General features: G+C 33.7%; 1 long non-coding RNA gene across 1 annotated transcript; it reads left to right on the top strand.

Annotated features, from left to right (window-relative positions):
- Positions 1–9,668: 9,668 nt before the first annotated feature.
- LOC123666808 lies at positions 9,669–11,599 on the top strand. The gene is made up of 2 exons (XR_006745348.1): positions 9,669–9,972; positions 11,425–11,599. It is a non-coding gene; the product is annotated as an uncharacterized LOC123666808 (long non-coding RNA).
- The last annotated feature ends 4,802 nt before the right edge of the window (positions 11,600–16,401 follow it).

Genomic DNA, 16,401 nt, shown 5'->3' with positions numbered 1-16,401 from the left:
ATAACTTATTATTTAACATTTTTTATTTTATAATAAAACACCAGCAGTTTGCCGTTCCCGTTTCCTTCTCTTTGTTTTATTAAAATGTTCTCGAGCCTGTAGGAAAATGCCGTCTATTTTATCGCTATCATTTAAATGAATTAAATTCATATAACTTTTTCCAGTGAGGACATTGCTTACTTGTTTGCACCAAGCCATTGTGAAAAATTGAACACTTTTATTGAGCAGATATTTTTTTAATATATTTTTATGTGTTTCATTCACATTTTATAAAATTTTGGTCAATATGGATTGACGCAATTAATAAAATGTATTCACAAATTTTTTCTTTGTGACCATAATTTTTTAAAACTTCCATTGTCAGGTGTTCAACTTGGGCAAAATAGTCAAACAATGCCCGGGTGGGATAGCATAACCATCTTTTACCCCCATATTCTTTTTTTTTTAATAAAGTTGTGAAAATCTTCATTACTTTCACTTATTAAATCGCTTTTACAATATTCACAGTTTTGAAATACATTCTTTTTTGCTTTAATTGCCATCCACCCACTACAATAAGCGACGGCCGCGCATTTCTCTACATTAACTCGAGAACTACTCTCTATAATTATTTGAGTATTTATGATTTCAATATTTAAATGTTCAGCCTCAATTTCGATTTGCCCATCCTCTGCAGCTTCTTTCTTTTTATCATAGTTCACTTTTAAAAACGATTTTAATGATTTGAGGCAAATGTTGTCATCTTTCTCACAATTAGACTGTGGTGAATTTGGTGAAGTTATATTATTTATTAATAATGTTTTAAATGCAGTTTCGAATGCTGCAGAGTTGGGCATTACATTGCTGTAGCCATGAGACCTTATTGCCCCAAAAAAGTTTTCCAATGGGTCTTGATTAAAATGACGCAACAGTATTGACTGTATGCCTTTTGCATGTAACATTCTTGTAATGTGTTTTAAACCTTCAATTGTTTTTACCCAGCTAGTAAGTGACGTTACAGTCGATTCTCTACCATTGTTTTGAATATATTTCATCATTTTCAAAACTGGTAATATTTCATTCCAGAATCGTAAATGAGGTGAGTTCCGTGTCACAGGCGTTTTGTATGGTTTTCCCTCTTCTTTATTGAAGTTATTACAATTCACAGAGTCAAATAGACTGTCAAACAATAGTAATAAATCTGCAGTGTCCATACATTCCGCTGGCATGCTCCCATTTTCTGTAAATGAAAATTCAATATTAGAATTTGCTATTACTGTTGTAACATTTTGTATAATATGAACGAGTTTTTATACATTTTTTGAATCAAATTAAAATGGTTGAAATTGCATTACAAAAAGACATGGAATAAAAATATAATAAAATTTATTTTCAGTAACCATTAGTTAGCAAGCCTAGCCTTTACGATTTCGTCTGTGTGAATCACACATATTTCAACTCCTATTTAACCTCCTTAGAAGTAGAGATTAAAGCCCGATGCGCCCAGTTGTTTACACAGTGTGTTGATAGTCAGTCAGTCAATCACCTTTTATATTTAGATTCATTTTAAGTTGATTTAGATTTAGTTTTAAGTTTTAATGTCAGATATAAAACAGTAATGAGTTAATGACTAAGAAATTAGATATTTTCACAAATTTTAGGAATTGTTAATCTGTGTATATAAGACTAACTGACTGATCTATAAACATACAGCTTAAACCACTGGACATATCAGGCGGTCGTTAAGGTGCTAAAATAGGATTTTGGAATTTGTGAAAATCGAAATAAACGTGAGCGAGCGAACTGCGGGCAACAGCTAGAAGTCTTAATAAATATTACTTGGCATGGTCAGCTACGTACAAGAATTATCCATACAGCCATTAATTGCCTGTAGTAATAAGGTGTAATATGTAAGTAATTGCATCATCATCATCATCATTACAACCTATACAGTCCACTGCTGGACATAGGCCTCCACAAGCTTACGCCAAAAATAACGTGAACTCATGTGTTTTGCCCATAGTCACCACGCTGGGCAGGCGGGTTGGTGTCCGCAGTACTGTCTTTGTCGCACCAAAGACGCTGCTGCCCGTCTTCGGCCTGTGTATTTCAAAGCCAGCAGTTGGATGGTTATCCCGCCATCGGTCGGCTTCTTAAGTTCCAAGATGGTTGTGGAACCTTGTTATCCCTTAGTCGCCTCTTACGACACCCACGGGAAGAGAGGGGGTGGCTAAATTCTTTAGTGCCGTAGCCACACAGCACATTAATTATTAAGTAATTATAAGCATTATGCAATTATTAAGTAATTGCATAATGTAAACATACCTGCCATACTTCCTAGTGTTACACCAACAGACTTGCTGAACACTTGTGTGCAGTGTTTGACTTTCATCTTCGGTATCATTGAGGGTACCACATGTTCAGCTGTCAACTTATGCAGTAACTTTATACCCCTGTATGTAGGGCCCCTTTGAAATAGGTCTTCTATATGACACCATTTTGCTAAGCGTACCTTGCCATCCATTTTAAATTTTAAATTTTTTGTGAGCAAATTATTGCGAACTCCCTTGATTAGATGTGGTGGATCAAATAATGGTACAATTTCAACATTGCCAACTTCAAAAAAACCACCATTATAATCCTCATCATTTCTTAGGTATTTTGTTTTTGTTTCTTCTAACAATTGATTAATAGCAGCTAGGTTTGTCACTCCTTGGTCACATATTGTAGCTACTATTTGAAGACCTGTGCTTTGGACTTTTTCTATTATATTTTTTAATTGGGATTTCAGATCTGCAGTCTTTGTAGTGCCTGAGCAAAAGGTGTAGGCTAAAGGCTGTTTATATTTTTTAACTATGCCTCTCAACATAAAGACTAGCACGTGATCAGAAAATATTAGTTTCCTTTTGCTGCCATTGTCGATGAAACCATTAATATTGTCATGTGTCTTGTTGTAACTAATGTTTGAAGCAATTGTCATTTCATCAAATAATAAAGAACAAAACTTATGTTTTTCTGGCATTATGCTAACTTTTTTCTGCAAGTCTGCAAATATTTCTTCATTTATGCCAGGCTTTAAGTCTACTGTTTGTAAAATATTTTGCAGTGTTCTTCGGGTTGGGAGAGTACAAACCTGACTTAGCAAGCGATAGGCTTTAGGAGAAGATTTGTATAATGACAGTGCTAGTATTTTTTCGTTAAGAGTAAAACGCCTTCCCTTAGGTTTTTTTCCACTGCTTCTCACTTGCATTAAAAACAATGTTTGTGCTGCTGGTGACATTTTCTCTGCTACTATTTTAAATGCATTTGTTTTACTTAATCTCATTGCTACCAGATATCTGTCACGGTAAGTCATCTTCATCTTCAGTGCATGACGAAGTTTCAGCTCCAATTTTTTCAATTCATTTTTTTCATATTTCGCTTTCAAAACGGTTACTGAAATAAAATAAAAATAATTCTGTTTTAGTGATTACATAATATATTTTAGTTACAGTTTAGCGTTTTAACAATATATATTCGTTATTCACAATTTTATTTATTCAAAAACTAAATTACGTTTTTCTCGCTAGCCCTTGTCAAAATTAATTTGATTTTAAAAATTGCGAGAGAAATAACTAATGTCAAATACGCTGAATACTATGGGTATCGTGCGGATATGCTTGTTTATTATAAATATACAGGGTGGGGATGACAATACGACAATAACTTTGACATCGTATATGTAATGATATTCCAAGCCCACATACAAAAAATCAATAAAATACATCCAGTAGTTTAGTCAAAACATATGATTTTTCATTTTTTAAAATTACTACGTGTTGTATAACATTAATAAACGGTCACCCGCAGGTTAACGACCCTTTGAGCGCGATCGGTACAAACATAATATTACGCGTACGCGTAATTTAAAAACGTGCAAAATTGTTATCTATTTTGGTAGGTCAGTGTTGTGTTAAGACATATTAAAAACATTTGTAAAATAGTTTTAATATTCAGTATGATTCTAATAATTTTCTTTTTATAATTTTTGTTTTTTAAAAATTTATTGTTTATTTTAATGCTTAAATTTTAAATTCTGAAAATCTAAATTCTGAATCTAACATAGTTTTTGCAAGTAGGTAATATCACGGGGAGCACACATGGCATATCAACAATATTTAATAAATTTAAGTATTTCATTGACTATATTTATTTCAAGATCAAAATATTCGCGAAACTTTTGCTCGAGCAATTCAACAAATGCGATAAAGACAACAAATAACAATAACAACAATTATTAATAATAAAATACTACGTTATTACATTAAAATATTAAATCTTGCAACAGCTGAAAAAAACAATCAACGTGGCACGTGTGTTGCAATGACCCTGAGAACGTCTAACGGTGTAAAGGACAACTGGCTGTGCCAGGGCTGCTAGAAAAATTTGTCACACTCATACAAAATTTTCTGTAGTCATATTTTTTAACAAAAGAATTTGTTGGCTTAAAATTCGTATCATTTTCGTTTCTTCTTATTAATTGCTAAGCTAATAATGTGCCCTTAAGGGTATCATTGGATAAACTGTTTCTAAGTTTTGTTCTGATTAAATTAACTTCGCTGAATTCTCGTTCACATTACAGATTGCACTGTAATGGGGAAAACATAACAAATTTAAAGCAAATTGAGCCAGTGTTTTATAATTTTCAAATTGTTTTTTATTTCAAAATGTATTTTTTTTCAAGTCGCAATTATTACCACAAGATAAATTATAAGTTTCATTAGAAAGCAAACAAATACAGCCTTTATATGATTTTTCAAAGAGTCCTCATTCATATAAAAGTGGTAGGTTCATTCAAGTAAGGGAAATTAACGAAATTCAAGCTTGCCGGTGAATGATGTTTCTTTAATTATGAAATGCTTCCAGGTAATAGGAATTTAAAAATAGTACATTTTGCGTATGATTTTAGTCTAGCGATCGTACATGAGTAAAAATTAAAAAAAAAATCGTATCGATTAAAATCGTACATCTGTCAGCCCTGGTGCGTAGGCTAGCGTAAACAAAACATGTTATAACCTGTTTTTGGTTTTTCCCTGAGTTGCCGCGTACGCGACAAGCGGCCAGTGGTCTCTGTGCCGTTTATTTAGGTACTCATGTTTCTTGATGTCATACGCGTTGATTTGTCAATTTTCTACATATGCGCACGAGTTTTGTTCGTTTTAACTAATTATTGGATTATCTCGAAAGACTTGGAGTGATTGTGCGATATTTTAACGCTTTATTTTTATAGTGACAAGAACATTAACGTAGAAAAAATGCCTAGTTTAATAGTTATTAGGTGAATTGTGCGAAATTAGGCGCTAGTGTTAATAGTAAGAATAGTTTTTATTTTATTTACAATGCCACGTTATAATTACACAGCTTCGGAGTACATGATTTTTGTTTACGGAGAATGCCACGGCAAGGCTAATTTAGCAATACACAAGTACCGGGAGAGATATGGGAACACCCGTATTTGTCCAACTGATGGCCGCACTATTTCAAATGCTTTTCAGAGGATACGGGAAGATCAATGCTTAATCTCGCATTTGCTGTGAAGTTTTGTAACAAACGACTTGTACTCAACAGACGTAAATACAGTTGATGAGTTAAAAAATAGAATTATTAGACCTTTTAATAAATTAAAAAATATGGCCACTAATGGCGACATCATGTCAAAATTAATGAATTAAATTATAAGAAGATAATTATTTTAGATAGAATTTAAAAATTTAGTAACCTACTATGACCGACCAAACAAACCAAAGTACCTAGTTCGTAGTAGTTCGTTGTGTCACCGCGCGTCATAACAGGTCAGTGAACCTATAGTCACACATGTTGTAGTATAATTTTATTATATTTTTCTTATTTAGTTTGTTTGAAAAAATCATTTTTTTGATTTTGACGTTAGAACTTTTTTGATGGTTTTGAAATACTCCTATAAACTAGTATTACCTGTGTTATCAATTTTTGTCGTATTGTCATCCCCACTCTGTATATATAAAATAATATTTTATAAATTAAATAATAAAAGTTAATATATGTGTAATACAAATAAATATAATATACATAAACTAATAATAAATGCCAGGTAGCCTACACCGTCATTACTCACATCTATATGATAGCATATCTTTCTAAACAAAAGTATATTAAAAATGCTAATTTTGTTTCCATACATCAAACTGTCACATGAAATTTATGTACATATGGACATAATTAATATTATTATTATTATTCACTTTAATGTCCTCTTAGCTGGAAATCAAATATTTACAGAATCTCTCACTCAAGGGAGAAAGATTTCACCTTCTCAATGGTAAAAAAATAAAAACTCCATTCTCATGGTTGAATAGTTATGTAGAGAGGATATAGTTATCTATACTTTTAATAAAACTGTAAATGGATAATTTCTGTACATTGAATATTTTTGAAAATTTTAATTGGAGAAAGTCTGTATCTTTGGGCATTACACCAAAACTATTGTCAGGGTTACATTGTAATATGACAATGGAATCCTGTGAGGGCGCTGTAACCAAGTTTGTGGGAGGCAGACTCATTTTAACTATAGTACATAGGTCCCATGAGTGCAAAGCAGGGTCCGGTACTTATGGATATTATGAAGATGAACAAGTGACAAAACAAAATTAAAAAATTACAAAATTAATGGGCAAGCCCAGCAACTACAGTATATAGATAACATAGGTACCTGGAGTTCTGTATTCAACAGGTTTTCTTGGCTTGGAATGCGATAATGTAGCATCTCGGGATGTAGTTGGTTTGCTAGCAACTAATGGATTTATAGTTGGTGCTGAAAAGCAAATAAAATTTAAATTTAGATAAATGTTACTTAAATAAATAATATATATCATTTGACTATGTCTTTTACTGTTAAGTCCTTTATGGACCAAGCTTCATTCACAACTTTACCATGAAAAAATCTTAAACAAAAATAAATATCATTAGCTATATTATGAGTTTTATACTATATTTATTTATACATCTCTAAAAGTTTAATAACTTAAAATCAGTTACGCGTTTTGCGGCTGTCAGGGGGTCAACTTTCGATAGTAAATATATTTTAAGCCTATGGGTAAGTTAATCAGTGCTAACACCAACCTAGGTAGATAAGGCCTTCAGCTTATTTGGAAATCTCTTTTTTCATTTTTCAATGCTGAATGCCAACATTAAGTATTGAAATCACAACAACCAGCAACAAACAAAGAAAACTCATGTATATCCATTATACGCCTAGAAAAGTTGAATTTGTTAAGAAAGAAAGTTATATGGATATCCATAAATTTTGTGTTTTGAATACATTGAATACAAGTAAGAAGTACTTATATAAATATATTTGTTATTAAAATGTATTTATTATTTTATTCAAATTGGTATGTTACCTGTACTGCAAGACGGAGTTACAATAGGATTCAATAGTGTAGCTTCTTGAAATGGTTGGAAGTCTGGAGCCAATGGACTTTCATTTGATGCTGTAAAATACAAAATAAAAGTTGCACTATATCATTAATTCATTACATAGGTAAAAAAAGCTTTGTATAATATGTGGACTACTGAATTCAAACATCAACACTGACTGACTTCTACAAAAATTTCAAACTTCTATTTTAGCAGTTGAATTTTTAAACCCTTCTTAGCAGATTTCCACAACATAACTTTATCACACACACAGTCCAATCTGTCTATTAATTTGTGCTTGATAGATCAGTTGCCTTTTCTTTGTATATATTTATTATTTAGACATGTAAACTGCCATGTTGAACTATATAGTGTTCAACATTTTTTGGATGAATTGCCTGAATTAAGGCCTTATGCAGACTAAATTATGATCTCTGTCTTATGTGGTGTGCAATATAATATATCTATCTATATTTTTTTTATTCATTATTACCTACATATTAGTAACCAAATTATACTGTTTACGTTACGAATGAAATCCACTATATGTAGATTTTGTGTTTCTAAAATTATTTAAAATATTGTACCTAACAGGTCATCGGAGGACAACAGCAAGGTTGGAACAGCCAACTTGCAAAGTCTTTTTTTTTGGTACAGGAATTTTTCCTCAAAGTGTTGACGACAAATTCTTCGAGTTTTGTAAATAACAGCACTGTTCAAGCTTCTAATATCACCCCCTATTTTCTTCACCCAAGACTGAAATCTCTCTGCATCCTTCTCAGGATTCGGAAAGTAATGTAGAGGTACTCCTGAAATAAAATAAAAAACTAAAGTGAACATAGTTTAAGGAATTAAATAAAATTAAAAACCTAACAGTTTTACCAGTCTTTCAGTCTTCACAGTGCGTTTTATTTATTTATTCTGTCTTTTCACTAAGATATGTATGTATATGTAAGATATGTATGTATATGTAAGATATATATAGTAAAAAGTCTGTTGCTACTTTGCTAGCCATCTAACCGAGCCAGAATGTTAAGGTAATTATGTACATCGCCAGTAAGCAATTTATGGTATTGGGGGGAAGTATGGGTTTTTCACCCCCCTGGACAACTATTTTTGTGTAAACCCCGTTGTTACAGAGATATCGTGGTTGAAGTTTTGAGGTTCAATTTTTAAATCGGAAAAAATTAACCTACCACCTTTGAGGTTACAGTAACGCTTGGCTCCGGCGCTGCGGGAAGTGCAGCCCTTCCGCCCTTGCGTGCGAATGATGCCCTCCCTCCACGCCTCTGGCTTAAAAAAACCACTCTAGGGGTAGGGCAGACCAAGACCACGTGCGCAGTGGGGTGCTCCGATTCGGTTTTGGGTATTTTTCGAATTTCTATACCTATATTCTCACGCATTCACACAATGTTACTAATTTTATTAGAATATGATTTCTGACGCGTTATTTTGTTTAAAAGTGTCTAATTGTCAGTCGTTAAAGGTCAGTTCGTATCGTATTTTGATCTTGCAGTAAAGATCGTTTTTACGTAAGTTTGTTCGAAAATAACGGGTGATAGTCGCAGAACGAAGCATGAGTACACTTCCCGCAGCACCGGAATTAAGGTAGAGTCAGAAATAACAAAAATTTAACCTCCCATAAATTAATCTACCTGTGATGAACATGATAGCCCGGTAACATAAAAAAGTATGAGCCTATAAGGTAAGTATAAACTGACATGAGATAAATTCAAGCGTAAGTGCAGCCATCATGAATCTCGCTACATTCAGGTTATTTTTATTTTTACAAAAATAGTATACTTACCATCATTTGCTACGACTGGGCACCCAGGAACACAGCAAACATAGCGAGGCATGATAGAAAATGTTAATAACTAACACAAATACGTATGGTCCAAACTCGATACGGAGGGCCAGAAAACGAATACTTTCACAAAACAGTCAACGCTGAAATATTGCTACTTCACATCTAGGTACGGAGGAATTAAAATTCAACTCAACGTATAAACTAAACACTTGAAAACACGAAATAAAAGCACAAACATTTACGAAGGAACGAGTGACGAAAATGGCGCTCTTTTTTTTTTGACAAGTTCACATCTTATATGCAGGGCTGCCATTAGGTATCAGTAAATTATTTAAGTCAGTTAAAAAGTGGTCACACTGAGATTAAAAGTTCTTAGCTTAGAAGATAGATGGCGCTTTGTGGTCAAAATCACTTTTTGTACCGAAGTTACCGGGGCATGACTTAACTAGTTAACTCTTTGATGATTGATATCTGTGTAAATTAAATTGTGTTTGATATGGTTTGATACCCGTTAGGGTTTAATGTGTTCTGTGTTTGATACTTTACTTATCTACTCTTTGCTTTATTACTTATATTTGCTTGATTCTTTTACCTAAAAGATTTTGAAATGTATATTGTTTATTTTAGTCTTTCATGTAATCAATGGCCAACTCAGTCGATGATTAAAGGTTGCAATATCTCTCTAACAAAATGTAACGAGTAGTGGGATTCTTTATTGAGTGACGAAAATGTTATTTTGAAATTTTAAGGTTAGTTTAAAAGTTTTATCCTTTCAATAAATAACTAAATATTTATGACTTTATAGTACAAATACGTATATATATATAATTTAGAAATGCCTAGAACTTTTATAAAAATTCGAGTCGTATTACTTTAAAAGAAATAGAAATACCATTTCGGAAACTAGCAGCCATATTTTTATCGTCGCATTTGGTATTAATTTTAATTTAACATTTATTTATTTGGTGTGACAAAGACAGACTTGCGGTCACAAATCCGCAAACGTCGTTAAACGTTGTACTTCTTAAGTTAGATAGGTTAGGGTTATTTTTTTTTTTTTTTTGTTAAACGAAACTAAGATATTTTAACTGAACTTTTTATTTGTTAATGAATAAAATCCTGGTTGTTACTTTGATTAGATTATAGCAATGTTTTTTTGAGAATTCTGTTCTGCATAGTTCTCTATTAATAATAATAATAAACTTTATTGGCATTAAACTATTTATATACTTATTCCTAATGGCATCTGCACTAAGCACAGCTTGTATCGCAGATGACAGGCATGCACTTACTATGCACATAATTTATTGAGTAGTAATCGTAATCGTTCGTAATTGAATTATTTTTCATTGTGAAGAAAATAATTAGTAGCAATATCAACATTTGAGGAAATGTCTTCTAATTATAGTCATGTTTTTTAGATTGTTTGTGTATAAGATACTCTAATGTGATGATTCTTTGGTTATGTTCTTTGAGTAATGATTTTAATGATTCATTTAAAACATTTTAATTTCAGCTGACAAGGTAGAATCTTTGTGGTAGAATTCTGTAAATTCTATAAATTTTTTCAACAGATAAGCATTAATTGATATGAACTGTGAAAGAACTGAATCCTTTTTCAGTTACTACTGAACGGTTTATTTTAACCTGTTCATGGCCGGTAATTTAACTGATAGTTTTGTAAAAAATCACTAAAATTTTCTATACATTTTAGGGATACTGTTATAACCATAATAAAAAAGGTATTCCTGAAGTCAGTACTGCTGTGTAATATATGGGAATATGCATTGCATGATAATAGTACGGCTATAGCAGTTTAAAAATAAAAGTCAGCATTTGTAGGATATATTTATTATAAAATCAATTACAGCCTAGTAATTAGTTGGAACTTACTCCAGTTCTTAATTATTTTAAATAAAATAAAACAAATATCTATTATAATTAATCACAGCCTATTCATTAGTAAGAACTTATTCCAGTTCTTATTATTTTAAATACAAAAAAAAAAAACAAAAATATCTCTAAAAATTAAGAAAATATGTGTATAAATCAACATTTTCTTAAAATAATAGCTTGATTTTATGTATCTCCTCTCTTGACATATTTGGTGTGCCATTCCTCAAAACATGTAGGGCATAAGGGAGTTTTTTCTCAGCATCCCTTGCACCTGTATATCTTGTCTGGGTGTTTTTTCTTTTTAGTGCAGAGGCTACAGTTCAAATATTTAAAATCCCTCTTGGAATCAGTTGAGCACGGAATATCTTCAGGCCAGAGATCCTGACTAATGCTTGCCAAATTTTCCTGTTGAAGTACCTTTTTTGGAGCTCTAACTGCAGTTCGTCGACTGGAATATATGCTATATACTCTCTAAGTTTATCATTTGTTTTATTAAATCTTCGCGATAGTCCTGAAATTCGTATTTTACATCGTTTTTAAAGTATTTTTTGTAGACAAAGAAAGAATTCCAAACAGAAATATCTAAGAGATGAAAGAATACTTTCTTATACCATCGAATTATTTTCTGTGGCGAGGAGTAATATGCAACCATTTGGTCTTTCCTATCTATTCCTCCCATATATTTATTATATTCTGAAACCTCTTCAGGCTTTTATGAAATTACACATTTATTAGCTTAGGATGATTTCTGGTAGTTATAACGTAAACTGGACGCTTATTATACCACGCTGATACGTAAACTTGCTTTTTACGACACCAAAAAATCACCCTTTTTTAGTTTTATCTGTGTCAGCCCTTTAGGGTTTGTCTTTCTGTTTTTACGAAGTAATTGGTGGGTACGCAACTCTAGTAATTTTTGACTCAAATCGACATCATTATAAAAATTATCCATGAATACGTGATGACCTTTTATCAAGTATGGTTTCAGCAGTTTCATAACTATTTGTTCAGTTTTCTTCCCATACGTATTATCATCTTCGCCCTTACCACAATACATAATGATATTCAGAACATATCCTGTTGCACTGGTTAGGATATAAAATTTTATACCATAACGAGCCTTCTTTGATTTAATGTACTGCCTGAAATATAGTCTACGCCTGTATAAAACTAGAGACTCATCCAACGATAATTCTTTGCCAGGACCATATACTCAACGAAAGTTCTCAAATGGAGCTTCGATAAAACCAGTTATCTTCTTCTCGCTTTTTGCCTCAATATCTGATACATAAATGGCTCGTAATATTTGATCAAATCTTTTAGATGACATCACATAAGAAAATATCGGGTGGAAATTCAAAGGATCGGAATATGAGAAGAGTTTTCGCCTCTTTGGAATTTTAATTTGGCCTTATAATAAACAAAGCCCCAAGAAAGGTAACATTTCTTCTTTAGTTACATCACGGATAGAACATTTTCTACTATGTCGAGTATGAGGTCTGGTTGTGTTCGTCAAATTATTTCCGTAAGCATTTGTTCTAGACACAACAAAATCCAAAAGACCGATCGAGATCGAGAGATTTGAAAATATCTAAAATTTGAGTATTATCAGGTTTTGAGGACGGCGTAGCACCACACTTCTTATCCGATTTTCGAAGGACCAAACACTGTTGAGGTTGCAAAGCTTCTTAATTAAACTTCAACTTTTCCATCGGTTTTTAAACGGTTTTATTTAGCTCACCCCGTTTGTTTTATTATTTATTCTTGGGTCAAATTTAGTAATTCAAATTTCACCCTCTTCCTGTCAACCGATTAATCTGAAATTTTGTATACACTTTGGATTTTGGTGACAATACAATTATGTTTATTCATTATCATTATAAATTCAAGATGGCCGCCGCTACAAAATGGCGGATAATTTATGTTTTATTAATCCCATCAATATGGGTATCAAATGAAAGGGCTCAACAAGCAGAATACAATATACTATAAAAAATTGAAATCCAAGATGGCGGCCGCTACAAAATGGCGGATAACGTAGGTTTTATCAATCCCATCAATATGGGTATCAAATGAAAGGGCTCAACAAGCAGAATACAATATACTATAAAAAATTGAAATACAAGATGGCGGCCGCTACAAAATGGCGGATAACGTAGGTTTTATCGATCCCATCAATATGGGTATCAAATGAAAGTGCTCAACCAGTATAATCAATGTACTATATAAAATTAAAATCCAAGATGGCGGCCTCTACAAAATGGCGGATAACTTAGGTTTTATCAATCCCATCAACATGGGTATCAAATGAAAGGTCTCAACAAGTAGAATACAATTTACTATGCAAAATTGAAATCTAAGCTGGCCGCCGCTACCAAATGTCTGATAACAATTTTTTATCAATCCCACCAATATGGGTATCAAATAAAAGGGCTTGACAAGAAGAATACAGTGCACTATACAACCTCAATATTTAAGATGGGCCTTGCAATAATGAAGCACTAAATGAATTAAACAGAATGCGAAATAAAAACTAAAAACTAGAAAATAAAAATAGGTAAAAAAACTTTTTAAGTTAAACGGTTTTATGTTAAACATACATTGCAATGTTTAAGATAAATGTACTAAAAACCAAAAAATAATAAAATAGATACAGTCGTGGGAATTATAAACATATGCATAGACTAGACTAAAATAAAACCGTGGGGCACGTCAATTGTCTACAATCGTTGATTAAAATGTTTGTTTTGTAATGTTACACTATAATTAGGCAGTTGTTCAACCGACAACGATGGACGTGTGATAAGTAGGGCTAGAATGTGTCTTTGTACGGTCTGTAAGTTTCCTTTACCTACATATTTGCAAGCCTCTGCTACAAGAGGATTTGGGTGACTGCGCGCCCTCTCAAAATACGCTGTAGCGAGTATTTTGAGGTGCTTCACGATTGAATCGATCTTAAGGTCGCGATGTAAGTCGACATTACGCACGTACCACGGCGAGTACGTGGCAGTGCGTAGAAACTTGTTCTGAATGTGACTGGCTGTTGCTGGGAAACGCGTTATATAGCGTTTCGCACACTCTGGTAACAGCCGCGTAACAGGAGAGATGGCAAGTACATTTCCCGCGCCTTTGCAATGGACCAATGGCGGTAAGTCTTGGTCCCGCCATTTGCGTTGACCAATCATAGACCTGCCTCGAGGAGAGTCAGCAACCTAATGGATATGTTGGCGACAAGTACCAACCTAACCGACGCTCAATAACGGTAGATCTCGGTCCTGCCCTTTGCGTAGTACCAACGTAACGAACCTGTTTGATAACGGTATATCTTGGTCCCGCCCTTTGCGGAATACCAACCTAACGGACCCGTTCGATAACGGTATATCTTAGTCCCGCCCTTTTCGGAGTACCAACCTAACTGACCCGTTTGAGACAAGTACCAACTTCAGCCCGCGTTTGGTAGAAGGGGCGTTTTGCCTCACTTTCTGGCCCGTATGTCTATTTCATATCTGTTGCCCTCTCTCTCTCTCTCGTGCCTGTTGCCATCTCCTGTTTTCTCTCTAACGCATACATTCGTCTTACTCTTACATTATTTTTACAATACGATTACATAGCTTAATGTCTAAGATACAATTTACTTATATCTATGTATCTTACGTACTACTTTATACTTTATTTTATTAGCCTATTTATAACTAACAAAAACATAATCAATGGTGACGTAAGCCGTCCGTAACATCAGGTATTTCTACTTTGAGTCCTTCAGATGCGTAATCAAAATGAAATAGAGGCATCTCGGCGGTAACGTTCACCCACTCGTCAGTGTCATTTTGAGAATTTTTGTACGATATTTCGTGTACATCAGATGCATCATCGAATTGTTCATGGCACATTAGTATAGATGGGCTGTTTGCCCTGGCATTATAATCGAGAGATTTGAAAATATCTAAAGGTTGAGCATTATCAGGTATTTCTACTTCGAGTCCTTCAGATGCGTAATCAAAATAAAAAAGAGGGATCTCGGCGGTAACGTCCACCCACTCGTCAGTGTCATTTTGAGAATTTTCATACGATATTTCGTGTACATCAGACGCATCATCGAATTGTTCATGGCACATTAATATAGATGGGCTGTTTGCCCTGGCATTATCATCCCCTATATCGTCGTTAGTTGTGTTTATAATTTGATCTTAAGTGCACGGCTGCTCTACAGGGACAGTTAAAGTTAAGTGGATTCTTACCTCTACTTCATCATCTGACACTAGAGTATCACTAGATCCGCTGAACTCTGTTCTCATCATATTTCTTGCAATTTTTCTTGTCTCTGTAGACTCCACATCTGAGCTCGATATATCAACATAATTGGGTTGAAATTCTTGATCCGATCCATATTCGACATCATCACTGTATTGGTCCCGTTCTGGAGTCAACTCTGGAGTAGATGCATCCTTTAAAAGTTGCCTAATACGCTCACTGTCTGCTTTTGTGCCATCTAAAAAAAACATAAATACCTACATTAAACAAATTCAAATAATAAAATTTATTCATAATTACGTCAATATAAAGCTCAAAGCTATTTTTATAGTATTTAATTACAATAAGATTTGTTATATTACAATAAGATTTTATCCCTTCAGTAAAGTAAAATAAGTATTGTTACGTGTTAGGGTTCGAAGGATTTGGAGAGAAAGACCTGCTGACTCTTTTGGAGACTTTATTCACTTGCACTAGGTTCAAACACTAAGCATTAACGATGTCCTGAGTCGTAGCCAATGTCGTAGGTTTCGCTGGTATCACTCTTGATCACTAGTTTTCACTCTGAAGTCGCCTCGAAGATAGCTCAAACCGAACTGGCTCGCCTCCCTGCGGCTATTTATATCGGCCGAGACGAGGCCCAGACCATTCTGGAAAGTTCGCGCATGTACCCGGTTTTCGAGACTATACTTCTATATAGTTCCACAGTAGTTCTTCTAACGCCATCTAGTATTGAGTAGAGGGTTTCATGTAGTCTTTTTCTTTGAGTGGTTTTTAATTGTTGACGCTAGATGGCGCTAGTTTCTTTGTGTGTTCGTAACACTACTCCCCTCTTAAAGATGTTCGTCTCGAGCATCGTTGTTACCGCCATGGTAACGCGCCAGACGGTCTATGTGTACCACTTTAAATGTCCCTCTTGGTTGCTTTTGAATCCTGTAAGTCATATCGTTCAGTCGGGTAACCACTTTGTATGGACCGTCCCACTTGGTCTGCAACTTTGGAGATTTCCCTTCCCGGTGGGTTGGGTTTTG

This window comes from Melitaea cinxia, chromosome 27 (assembly GCF_905220565.1).
Source record: "Melitaea cinxia chromosome 27, ilMelCinx1.1, whole genome shotgun sequence".
In the NCBI taxonomy this organism is placed as follows: domain Eukaryota; kingdom Metazoa; phylum Arthropoda; class Insecta; order Lepidoptera; family Nymphalidae; genus Melitaea; species Melitaea cinxia.
Note: the sequence above shows the minus strand (reverse complement) of the source record. Positions and strands in the feature narration are given on the sequence as shown.